The 12,342-nt window shown below is 39.6% G+C and overlaps 1 protein-coding gene across 3 annotated transcripts in view; it reads left to right on the forward strand.

Moving 5' to 3' along the window:
- The window catches only part of DOCK8 (dedicator of cytokinesis 8), a 205,680-nt gene that overhangs the window by 22,941 nt on the left and 170,397 nt on the right, over positions 1-12,342 (forward strand). The window lies entirely within an intron of this gene.

A 12,342-nucleotide genomic window follows, 5' to 3' on the forward strand; every position in this document is an offset into this window, starting at 1 on the left:
TCTATTTGCTCTATTGCTATGACTAAAGGAAAAATCTAATATCTTGAAGCATCTACACTATGCCAGGAACCAGGCCCTTACCCAGATATCTCTTTTATCCTCACACATTTCCAGGTCACTGGCAGAGTAGAAATGTAAACCAAGAACTGTTGGACAGCTCCAAGTTGCTGCTAAAATTTCAGACTCACTGGACCAAGTGATATGGGACTTTAAGATAATTCAGACAATTTAGGCAAGCAAACAGAATTAAAAATTGGGCATCCAAAAAATGATCCCTTTGACCTACTGTTAATCTGACAGAGGCAGGAGAGGTGCAGAAATGGAATATAGGAGAATTTAAAGGATTGTCTCCTTGTGGTAGAAGGAAGGGCATATACATACTCAAAATTTTAAAATATATCTAAAATGATTCCATTTTCTAAGTAGTCTTGCTTTGAATCCAGAGATTGTGGGCACGTAGTTCATAGGTAATTTGTCAGTTTTTAAATGAGACCTTCAACAAGTCCAAGAAAGTTAAATAAAGGATGGTATGTACCACAGGAAAAAGTGATATTTACCATCAATTTTTTCTCTTCAAGATTGAGTATTGAATTTAGAATTCCTTAATTAACAGTGAAGATCACATGTGAACTACAGCTATGGAATATTGAGTATATAAAAGGTTTTAAATGACCTGAATAATTTATTTTTGACACATAGTAAAAATATTTTCACACTTACAGCTAAAATAGAATACAGTTCTGCATAAATTAATTGTTATTCACACCTAATGTATAGAAAGAAGTATTTTCTTATTTAACGTACTATTAATTTGAATTTGCTGTTTGCTTTTTAATGTCCCTTTAAAGTCATCTGGAGAAACAGTGAATTTCAATTTTATCTCTTCACTACTTCCCCATTTCATAAATTAATCAAATATGGCAGGTTAATGAGCTCATAGAATTTACTTACATTTGTTAATCTAACTGAAAGGGTATTTTTGACAGCAAATCTTTAGTGGTGTCCATCTGTCATTTTTTAAATATTTAAACTAGTTTTATGGCAGAGAAATCTTTGTTTCAAAAGGGTGGCAGTCTCTGGGGAAATAAACATTTCCAGTCTAAATTCTGTTGACAGTATCATCATTTATAAATAAACTCAAGTGTTTCTAATTCTGTTTCATTGTCCCATTGTATGCTGTATTTAAAAGTTCTCTTCTGAGCTCTAAGTTAAAGAAAAATAAAGTTGAGGAAACAAACTGGGCAAAGTTGGTGTTGAAAGAGAAAGAATCTTGTGTTAAGTACAGTGCAGAGCTTTGGACAACTTGGTGGAGCTGAGAGCCTCATTTGAGGTGTCTCTTCTGTGACCACACTCACTGAGGTGTTACCAACTGCCACCTTCACCTTCCATCCTGGGGTTGTGTCACAGGAGCCCCGGAAGGGCTGCGTTCTCTGGCTTTGCCCCTTTCTCCCTATACTCTCCTTGGCCTGTGCCTTTAGACAAAACAGATTCATGTAACCCTTTAGCCTCCAACACTGAATTTTCTGTCGTTATATGCCCTGACTCATTACCAATTTTATTTGGTCAATTTTCACCTTTCTTCCTTTCAGAGAAACACCATTCGCCTATGTCAAATGCTGCTTTTTCTCTTCTATCTGATTCCATTATCAGGGCCTGACCAAAATGGTGGCACAAGTGATGTTGCCTTTCAATTTTCCACCTTCCTATTCCGGTCCTCCCCTGACTCCACTTACATCCAGCACATTCTGGGGTTCTTGTCCAGATGTGATCTCCAAGGGTTCTAACTGTCCCTGTCTTTCTTCTCCTCCCCACCCCAAACCACCTTCAAAACCAACCGTTTGCTGATTCATCCTTCAACATGAATTGGTTTTGTGGCTGGTAGGTACTTAGTGGGTTATTACTCACAGACTTAGTTGTGTTTTTACTGAGATAATGCTGCTACCAAACATGGATCTCAGCCTGAGGAACAGAAGTAACTTTGGAAAATAGGGACTCACTGGTATTCTTATGGAGGGACATTTGTGGTGTGACATTGCTACATTATTCTAGGTGACAGAGTGAAGTAAGGAAGGGCAAAACTGAATGCATGCTTATGGAAAGAGGACTGCCTCCACCACAGACCGGCAGGAAGATGCCACGCTCTCCTAACTTGAACCCAATAACCCATCTTCTCATTGCTCTCTTGGCACCTGATGTCTTTGTAACTGTTGTCACTGCTGTAAACACTTTCTTTACCTGGAACCTCACAGGACGGGATGAAGTTATAGGCAAAAGACTGCTAGGGTGTCGTACAGGATCTTGGGCCAATGCCAATGAATGGCAAACTTTCAAGTCCAGAGAGAGCCTTATGGCATGACTTTGGGGGTCAGGACTGCCTTCATCAGGGCATTCACCTCATCCACAATTTGCCACACCGAGTCCTCCTGTCCAACAGTAAACTGTGGAAGAGGGCAAAGTCACCATCCAAGGTTTACCCTGCGTCTGACCACAGCCTGTTACTCCACAAAGGTAAATGAAAAGAGAACAGTCAGTGATATTTTATATACTGTCATCAGCAATCCGACAGCCTCAATAAATTTTCTTTCAAAAGTTTAATATATAATATCCAGGCTTTCTTCTCCGCTCCTGGCTGGTGAGAGTGTGTCATGTCTGCCATGCCCTATTTGGCCCTTCAAAGGATACACTATTACTTTTAATTATAGCATCTAGACAATTCCTAACAGCCTGAAAGCTCCATAAAGTTGCAGTTGGCCTAAAGGCCCCATCCCTTATTTTAGAAAACAGGCTTTGTAAGGAAAAGCCATATCTGTAACAGACTGAACTCCTCCCCTGTATTCTACACACTGAGGATCCTTTAAGTGGTCATTATGTCCTGGCACAAGCATTTATCATATCTTTAGGAGCATGTGGGGTTCGAGATGTGAGGGCAAGAGAGGGCTGGGTTGTTTATTATGAAACTGACAGGAAATAGCCAAGGCTCATGTGCTACTGTTTTCAGTTGAGCAAAAGAGGATAAATTAATTTCTTTATAGAAATTCCTTTCTGCATTCTTTAGGGAAAATTTTTCCATGTGTGCTAAATGACCCAAAGGGGGTGCCTTGGGGCTCAACAGCTTTGACATTGTCTCTTTAAGGAATGAGACAATTAAAGAAACTGGTTTCCTCTGAGAAAAAGACTATTTATAACAATCTATCTACTCTACAGAAAATATTCCCAATAGACTCATCAAAACAGGACCCTCTAATACCACATAATACTGGGTTTTTCCTTGTTTGAATTGCCTCTCTTTTTCTTTAATACTTCCCTGTGTTTTAGGAACAGATTTACTTACCTGGAAACTTCTACCCTCAATCCCAAATTTATCCAAGTACTACCATTTGGGAATAAACAACATTTAAGGGGTGTAAAGGAGAGGAAAGGCAATTCAAGAAATCGAGGATGGTAATCGAATAGCAGACTTGATATCATGGTATGTGTGCATAATCCCAGGGAAGAGTTTCATGAGGGATGGAGGAGGCAACAGAAAGATCAAATTAGAAGAGGACTAGAAAGAAGGTACTGGCTATCCCGTGAAAAGTCGTTAGCAGCTGTATCAGGAGCAGCTTTACCAGAGGGCTGAGGGTGGTAGCCTGAGAACATTGGATTGGGAGTGAGAGGACATGAAGGCAGTGGAAGCCTGGTGGTCGGGGAAGGGGAGAGACGGGGGCTTGAGGCAGACCACTCGATGGAGGGAAGGTTTTCTGATGAGAGTTGAGCAGGTTTACAAGGAAGCAGAGAGGAGCCTGGGATGGAGAGTGATTGTCAAGATAAAATATGAATCAGTTGATGAGGAAAGTTCTTGAATCAAAACTTAAATGAAATTTCTGTTCCACGAACCTCTTCTGCCTTCCTCCTTCCACATCCCAGAAAAATCCTAGATATGGTGACAGTTTTGGGGCTTCAAAGGGCTTCACTTTTATTGTGCTTGAGTTTTGTTATTTGGTGAAACATGAAGAGACAAAATTACTCAAAAAGAGAATCATAGTTGATAAAACAAACAAAAAAAATCAATCTTCAGTAGTTGCTCTTAAACCTTTTACCCACGGCTAATATGGGTATTTTAATTACATTTGGAACATACTCCAGGACTACTTACCCATGAAGGGATTAATGATATTGGAGCTGGGCTCAAAGTCTCAGTAACAGGCCAAAACCTGTTCTTTTCAGTAGTCACAGTAATGTTTAATATGCTTTTTTCAGAAAGCCTTCACATGCTAAGCTTTCCATGGCTAAGCTCCCAGGGAAGGAAAATACCAGAAGCTTAACTCCTATAGCAACTTTCTCTAAGATGTCCCTGGTGATAAAATTTTCCAGTGAGGTTGTCTTCTGTCTCTCCTTTCTTTTCTGTGCTTACCAGTAAAGTCTTGTGCAAGTTTCTTAACTTTTCTTGGCCTCAATTTCCTAATTTGTAATGTAGAAAATAATAATATTAATACTTAATTCATAGGGTTGTTTTGAGGATTAAATGAGCTAATTAAAACAGGTCCTGTCAGACAACAAGCACTCATTAAGTGTGGCTAGCATTGTTAGTTGTTGTAATAGTATTATATTCATGATCATACACTTTCCAGGTTGTAGTGATTGTGGATACTCTCAGGTTACCTCGTGAATGTTGCATTATTATAAGGGTACACCAAAAAGTAAGGAGAACAGGAAACTACTTAACCAGCACATTGGGTCTGCAGACCCAAGAGTGATTCTTAGAGCTTGACAGGTTTAAGACTCAGGGTCTTCCTCTTTCTGTCCTTTCTCTACCAATTCCTCCTTCCTCTTCCACCAGCCCTTTTGGCACCTTCCCAATTCATGGCTCCCCCTCGCTTGTAGCTTTTACTGCTTTGCAATTCTGCATACTGCCTACTCCCTGTGTGTCTCCATGTCTCTGCCCATCCCGCCATATGTTTAGCAGGGCCAACTAATTTGCCCAAGATCACACAATTAGTAGGTGATGAAGCAAGACTTGAACCCCGGTTATCATTCATAGGAAAATGATTACTATTAATATGTAAGTTAGCATGAGGATATTGAAGATAATGTCCTGTTAGGTTGGTTGGTTTTTTAAAAATCATTCCTGTGTATACTTCCTTGCATAAATTTGTGTAGGCTTCATCGTTAACTTTTATTAGTAGCAACGTGCATTTAAGCTAGTTGTTATTTCCTAATCTAAGGAAAACTGGGAAATGAGCGAAGTTGGTCCTAGGGTGTCCCCAGGAATAGAGTGCTTTATTCTGTCCTGAGGACAGGAGTTTGATTCAAAATGTCCCTTTTGAGAGACTAGCTTTGAAAACCTGACTTTATCTTTTTTTACTCTCCATCCCTCCTGGAAAAGGGCTGGACCCTCACTCCCACCATTATTTGGGGGACCTGTTATCTTCCTCAGCTCCCTAGGCTCCTATGGATAGTTCAGGCTTCATTCCCACAGTGTCCCTGTCTGAGATTAGGTGGGAATAGATTCATCTATGTAGTAACCTGACACTATAATAGGGTTTACTTTATATCTTATTCTCTGTGTGCTTTAGATTGGTAGGAAATATAAGCATAGCAAGTGACAGTTGGTCAGGGATTTCTTCCCCTTTACATCATGGCACATAGATTTCTGCCCATTATACCTTTTTAAAGCAACTTTCTTTTGGAAAAAACAACCACAGTCTATTTCCCTGGGCATTAAGAGAACTCAGTTCTCATCCCAGCTTTACCTCTTGCAAGGTTTGCTAGCTTTGGGCAATTCCTTAACCTCTATGAGCGTTCGTTGACTTGTCTTGCCTATTTCATAGGAAGTGAGGCTCTGGGACAGGGAAGGCTGACTTTCATACGATTCTAAAAGTTATGCTAATAAAAGAGATGAGCAAAGCTGGGGACATGTTCAGCTGCCTTCTTGTGGAGAGTCTCTTGCCCTTGACCAAAAGGGAAGTCACAAGAAGAGTCTTGTAGATGTGGGCTACGTGCCCACCACACGGCCTCCCCGCTAGGAGTGGTGGCTTCGTTCCAGAAACCGGCTTTAGGATTTTTTTTCTAAAGTGTTATTCCTGTTAATTACCATGGATTAACTTTACCTTCACTTGATTAATGCACAGTTACCCGGTGCAAAAGCATCTGAACACCCTCAGGGATCATAACTACCTGCTTGTGCATTGGGTATAGCCAAGATTTCGAGATGTGTTCAAATACAAGAAGCTTTACAAACACAAGTATTCTAGAACTGTAGAAAGTTAAAGCTAACTGTTGTTCCCTCATGGAAGTTAAAAAGTAAAGCTCTTTTTAGGAAAGTGCTTTTCCTTATGTGTTCACTATTTGGGAACTGCATAGGAGAGCAGTTGAATAGGAATCATGATGTAAACAATAAGATACTTTCTTAATGTAATAGCCAGACCCAGGGCAGAATTTGCAAACCCTTGTTAGGCATATGAGTGGCTGAAGGAGAATTTGGTCAGCAAGATCTCACTGAGATACAATTCCATCCCTCAATTTGTCATGGATTAAGACTTCTGAAAAAGACCATCTTTCTAAACCGTCATGTACTCTACAGAGACTATGAGGCTAGAAAATGAATAATTCCCAACTCTTCCTATTTGGTTACTGGACAGTGTGTCTGGCTTAGCTGAGTACATGCCTTCTGAAGCAGACCCTATGAGCATACAGCATTTACAGTCCAGTTCATCCTACTTGCATGAGCATTATTACCTTTCTTTTATTTTTCCTGTAAAAAATCCTTCTTTTCCTTCTTTCCTACTTTCTCTTTCCTGGTTCTTCACTTTTCTAATCTAAAGTGCCTTGAAAAACTTGTTTACATAGTGGTGAGGAGGAAAACATTTGCTTAGGGTATCCTAGGAACCTTGATCTTGGTGCATTATGGATAAATCATTTCCCTATAGGGGAAAGTGAGCAATTACAAACAAAACTACACTGACTCACATTCTCTTCCTACTTCCATTCGAGTGAGCACCAAGTATGCGTTATGTCCTGAGATTTCAAGGTTGGTTTAATGGCGAGATAGGTTTCTCAACCAGGTTTTCCATTGGCTTTGAGTTCATAAGGCAGTCATGGCTTGTTCTCAAAGTTTGCTTAAGTTAACTGCATCTGAACCCCTGGGGTTGTTAAAAGGCAGATTCTGGCTGTCCTCAGACAAATGAGTCAGAATATCTGTAGGTGATATGCGTTGTTGACAGACTCCTTAAATGATTCTTGTGCATGCTTAAAGTTTTGAGGGTCCCTGCTAGAAGGAAAAGAATTCTAGAATAGAGACTGCAAAGGAGCAGTTCCAAGCTTGCTAAAGTTGGCATTATTGTTGCAGTATCAGCTTGCATATCAGGAGGTTTTCTATTTAAATTCTCTAAAAAGGAAAAAATAAAGAACACTATCAACATATAAGAGGAATGATTGTTATCTAAGTGCCCACTTACAAGTATCGTGAATCATTTTTAGGAATCTAAACAGAATGTCTTCCAATCATCCTTATAATGATTCTGAGACTCTTGTGACTATTTTGACTTTAAGATAGGTGATAAGGAAGAAACTGTCAAACAAGGTAGAAGGAAATACATTTCTTTATAGACAATCTTCACATTTGCCATGTCTCTTTTAAAAAGTTCATATGAGTTCATATGATTTCACCATTCATGTCCTCTAGTATCTTGTCATTTATCAATATTAAGAATAATTTATACTCCTTAGTGTAAATGTTGCTATATTTTTTATACAATAAACATAGTACTATTCTAATATTGCACATGGTGAAAAATACTGTATAAGATACCTCTTCCCCCTAAAATTAGGAGAATTGGTGTTGTTATTCAAGCTTCTTGACTTAAAATACCTTCTTGGTCCATAACTCAGGCCTCACAATTTGACCAAAACAAATACCCTAATAGATGTGATCTCGAATAACTGTTCAGTACACAGAATGTACTTTCACTTATTATTGGGAAGTGATTTGAGGGATTTTACTTCTGCATCTATCACACTAGCATGACCAACACTTTAGAAAGGGGTGAGTAAAGGAACTTATTTTTATATCTAGATAGAAATTTTATTAGGGATACATTAGGATTTTCATGGCAAATAATGGATAGAACACATGAATGAGGCTCTTTCTGAGCCCAGCAGGAAAGAATATTTGCAGAAATGATCAAGGACAAGGTGGCTTCCTGGAAAATGTTGGCAGAAGACTGGGCCTTGCTTCTGGGAAAGGCAGAGTGCTAAGTAAGCATCCATATGCTGATCCAGGCAAGAAGAAACCTGCACGAGAAAGACTCAGTTCTTAGGCCAGAATAGGTTCTGCTTCACAACTTGATCCAGTCACTCAATTCTTCTTTTTCTGTAAAATAGAGTGTTTATCCCATGGGAAAGCTGTTATGAGGATGCATTTGCTTTATAGAATGTGCATGATTCCTGGAACCCATAAAGATATAAAATTTAGACCTCAGGGAGATTACCTTTGCTCTGTGAATGGCTAAATTTGGTTAGCTCGGGTGGGATCTTCATGCCTTTCCTTTTTAAAAGAATTCCTCCTCATTTCAGCCATCATATGCCCTACTTTAAAGGCACCAAAGTTTCTCTTGCCTTGGGCACATACTGTCATGAAACGCCATGAGATGAAAGGGTCCCTGGATAGGTCAATGCTTATTTTAATACTACATAACAGTGGCAGAAGCTCAGGCATCGATGCACATCAGAAGATAAACTTCATAACTGCAAGGACTTTGTCTGCTTTCATCACTGTGGTATCCACAGAACCTTGAACAGGTGGGAGCGCAATAAACGCTTGCTGAAAGAATAAATCAATGTCAGACATCTGGGCTTCTGTTTCATCCTTCCTTTCTACTGTTCTCAACTAAAAGATTCTCTTCATTCTGCAACTTTCCTGCCCTTGTTCTCTTGCTCCAAAATATTCACCCTTCTAGGCTCTGTCTCCTCTTCACTTCAGAGTTTTTTCCTTAAGTAAACATTAGTTAACCTTTCATAGCTTAATAACTTAGGATCAGTGCAATTTCTTTGATTTAAGAAGCATTGTTCCCATCCCCCATACTAAAACAAATTTTGAGAAAAGATGGAGACAGTTTGACACTGGGGAAGGAGGGAATGAGGAAGTGGTTATTTTGGGGTGCATAACTATTTGTACATAATGGCAAATCTTAGTTAAAGCTGGCTAAGTAGGAAGTAGGTATATTAAATGGATGTCTGTTAGAACCTTGATCTTCAAATTAACTATCTGGGCAGGGTTAGTTGGACTGAGAATGGGTAATTATGTGGCTGAGTCCTAAGTCACTGAGGAAAAATGGATAAGGGGCAAGGGAAGGCTGGCAGATGGAGCTGGAATTTGTCTGCTAGCAATAGATCAGTGGTTCCCAACCTTGTGTGTGCCTCCAGGTCATCTGGAGGGCTTGTTAAAACACAGATTGCTGAGCCCATCTCGAGAATTTAGGATTTAGATCTGGGCTAAGATATGATAATTTGCATTTCTAACTAGACCAGAGATGTCAACGTTGCTGTTGCGGGCACCACATTTTGGGAACCATTGAAAAAGAGAATGTGTATGAAGATACACCAACAATTACCTTGCAGTCCTCAACTTAGTTCAGTTGTCTGCCACTGGTTGAGGCTGTGTTCAAGGGCAAACAAAAACTTTCTCAACTGCCTGCAAAAGTTTCACAGTTTAACAGGCAAACTCTCATGAAAGGAGGAAGTTAAAACTTCCCCATTTCCCCTTATAGTAAAGGCGTTTGTACTTCACAACTGCAATCACCTCGAATAGCAAAGGCCAGAATCCTTTCCGGGTCTTACTGAAGCCACCTCACTAAGTCACACAAACATGCCGCTAATTCACTGTCCTGGCCAGCGCATCTGAAAACAAATAGCGCCATTACAGGCCCTTTCATGAATATACAGCCTGTGGCCTCTAAATTGGCCAAGGAGCCGGCTATTCCTGGGACAAATAATGTAGATAAATCACAAATCAGAGTGAAGAAATGAGGTGTTTTTAATCAATAGCATCCAACAGAGTGTGTTGAGCTTAATCGAATCCAGGTAGATCAGAAAGTGGGCACAAGGGCTCAAAGTTTGCTGGAACACAGTTTTATTTTGAACCGCCTAGAGACTTAGTAACAAAATAATAATGATGAAAGGAGCCCTTAAGAGACTTAACGAATTTCTCATACTAGGTTAAAAATGTGTGTGTGTGTGTGTGTGTGTGTGTGTGTGTGTGTGTGTGTATGTGTGTGTGTGTGTGGGAGAGAGAGAGAGAGAGAGAGCATGCATGTGTACAATTTCTGCTATAAAATTATGGCAACCAGCACAAGCATTTTGGAAAATAAAAAAGAATAAGAAAGAAACCTATTATCCTACCTCTCTAGCATAACTATGAATAGCATTTTCTTCTCCTGGTTTTCCTTCCATATGTTTTTATAAAGTGTACTTAGATTTAAATACGTTTTCAAAGCTTATATTTGTATAATAAGCACATTGACTAGAAGCATGGTTTTTGGAGGCAGACAGAGTTGGGTTCAAATCCTCCAGAGGTTTCCATCTTTGAGTTTTGCATTTGCTGAATGAGGCTGGTTCCTAGCCATGCTGTGTGGGTTCCGTGAAGCTCTTACCGCCAGCTGAGCACAGGGCCCAGTGTCATGTAAGCACTCTGTAAATAGTGGCGTAATGTGCTATTTTCACTAAATAATTAGTCAACCCTTCACAATGCTAATAACTTGGAAGTTCTTAATGGTCAGAAGTATACCTATTTTTATTCTACAAAGTTGGCAAAAGTTCATTCCATAAATTGTTCAGCGTTTCAGGAGCTGTTCTCTAGAAAATCTTCCTTGAGCTTTTGTTACCTGAGTTTTCCACGGAGATTAGACTCATCAAAGAGGAATCAAAGCCAAAACTAATGAGTGACCATTTGGGCCTGGACTGAGAGATTAGTTCGGTTACTCTTTAGCCAAGGTGGGTGGCTTTGTTCCAAGACCGCAGATTATCACCATACTGTGTGGGCACCACATACAGCCATTTTGGTAATCTAGATATGGGTCGCTAGGGAAATGAGTGAGAAACCATGGATGGAGAGGTGTAGATCTCTCACCCCTCCTGGGAAAACAACCCCACTCTCAAACCTAGCCAAACTTACATCTGCACCCTAGACCTCTTTTTTTGTTGTTGTTTTTTGAGACAGAGTCTCACTCTATTGCCCAGGCTAGAGTGCCGTGTCGTCAGCCTAGCTCACAGCAACCTCATATCTCTGGGCTCAAGCAATCCTTCTGCCTCAGCCTCCCAAGTAGCTGGGACTACAGGCATGCACCACCATGCCCAGCTAATTTTTTCTATATATTTTCAGTTGGCCAATTAATTTCTTTCTATTTTTAGTAGAGACGGGGTCTTGCTCTTGAGTGATCCTCTTACCTCAGCCTCCCAGAGTGCTAGGATTACAGGCATGAGCCACCACGCCTGGCCTGCACCTTAGACCTCTTGTTTCTGCTTGAAACCTTTCTGTCCAGCTGCCAAGTTGGCCTCCTCCTAGAGTCCTCAAATTTAGTATGTCTACACCAGATTTTCAGCCTGCTGGAAGGTCACTGCACTGTCCTGAGTTTTACAGCTGCCCCATAAACAAAGGGACTAACTTTATATTAGATAGCAACTTCCAGCCCACAAAGTCAAGAAAAGAGCCCTTCGATAGGGGACCTTGGTTTTGCTTATCAGGTAAACAGATCTTGATTCTTTAGGACAGTTACAGGTAACAGTAGGCAGAATAGCCAATTTAGTTCATTTACTCCTTAAATTTGATGAAACCGTTTTGTACACTCTCTTATATTACTGGTTGTAGTGTTCATTGGTAAGATACTATGAAGGAAAAATATATAAGTCATTTCACCCAGCAATTCCAATTCTAGGACTTTATTCCACAGATATATTTCTACATGTAATAGTTAACATATGTGCAGTTTTCTGAACATTATTTGTGCTAGCAAAAAAGAATTGGAAACAATAAAAATGTATAAAAGAGCCTAGTTAAGAAATTATTGCCCACCTATATAGTAGAATACATATTTAGCTATAAAAAAAAGAATGAGGGCATTATTGTGTATTATATATTAAGTGAAAAAAGCAAAATGTAGATTACCAGTAAATGAATAAACAAGTTGTGGCATATTCATTTATAATAAAAAGGAATGAACTATTGGTACACACTACAACATAGATGAATCTCAAATACTGTGTTCTCATTTGTGTAAGAAAATGAGAGAAAGAATGTATCCATGTGTTTGCTTGTATACTGTATATGTACAGAAGGGTACACAAGAAACTTTTACCTAGATTGTCTAT

Source organism: Microcebus murinus, chromosome 12, assembly GCF_040939455.1.
Source record: "Microcebus murinus isolate Inina chromosome 12, M.murinus_Inina_mat1.0, whole genome shotgun sequence".
Lineage (NCBI taxonomy): Eukaryota > Metazoa > Chordata > Mammalia > Primates > Cheirogaleidae > Microcebus > Microcebus murinus.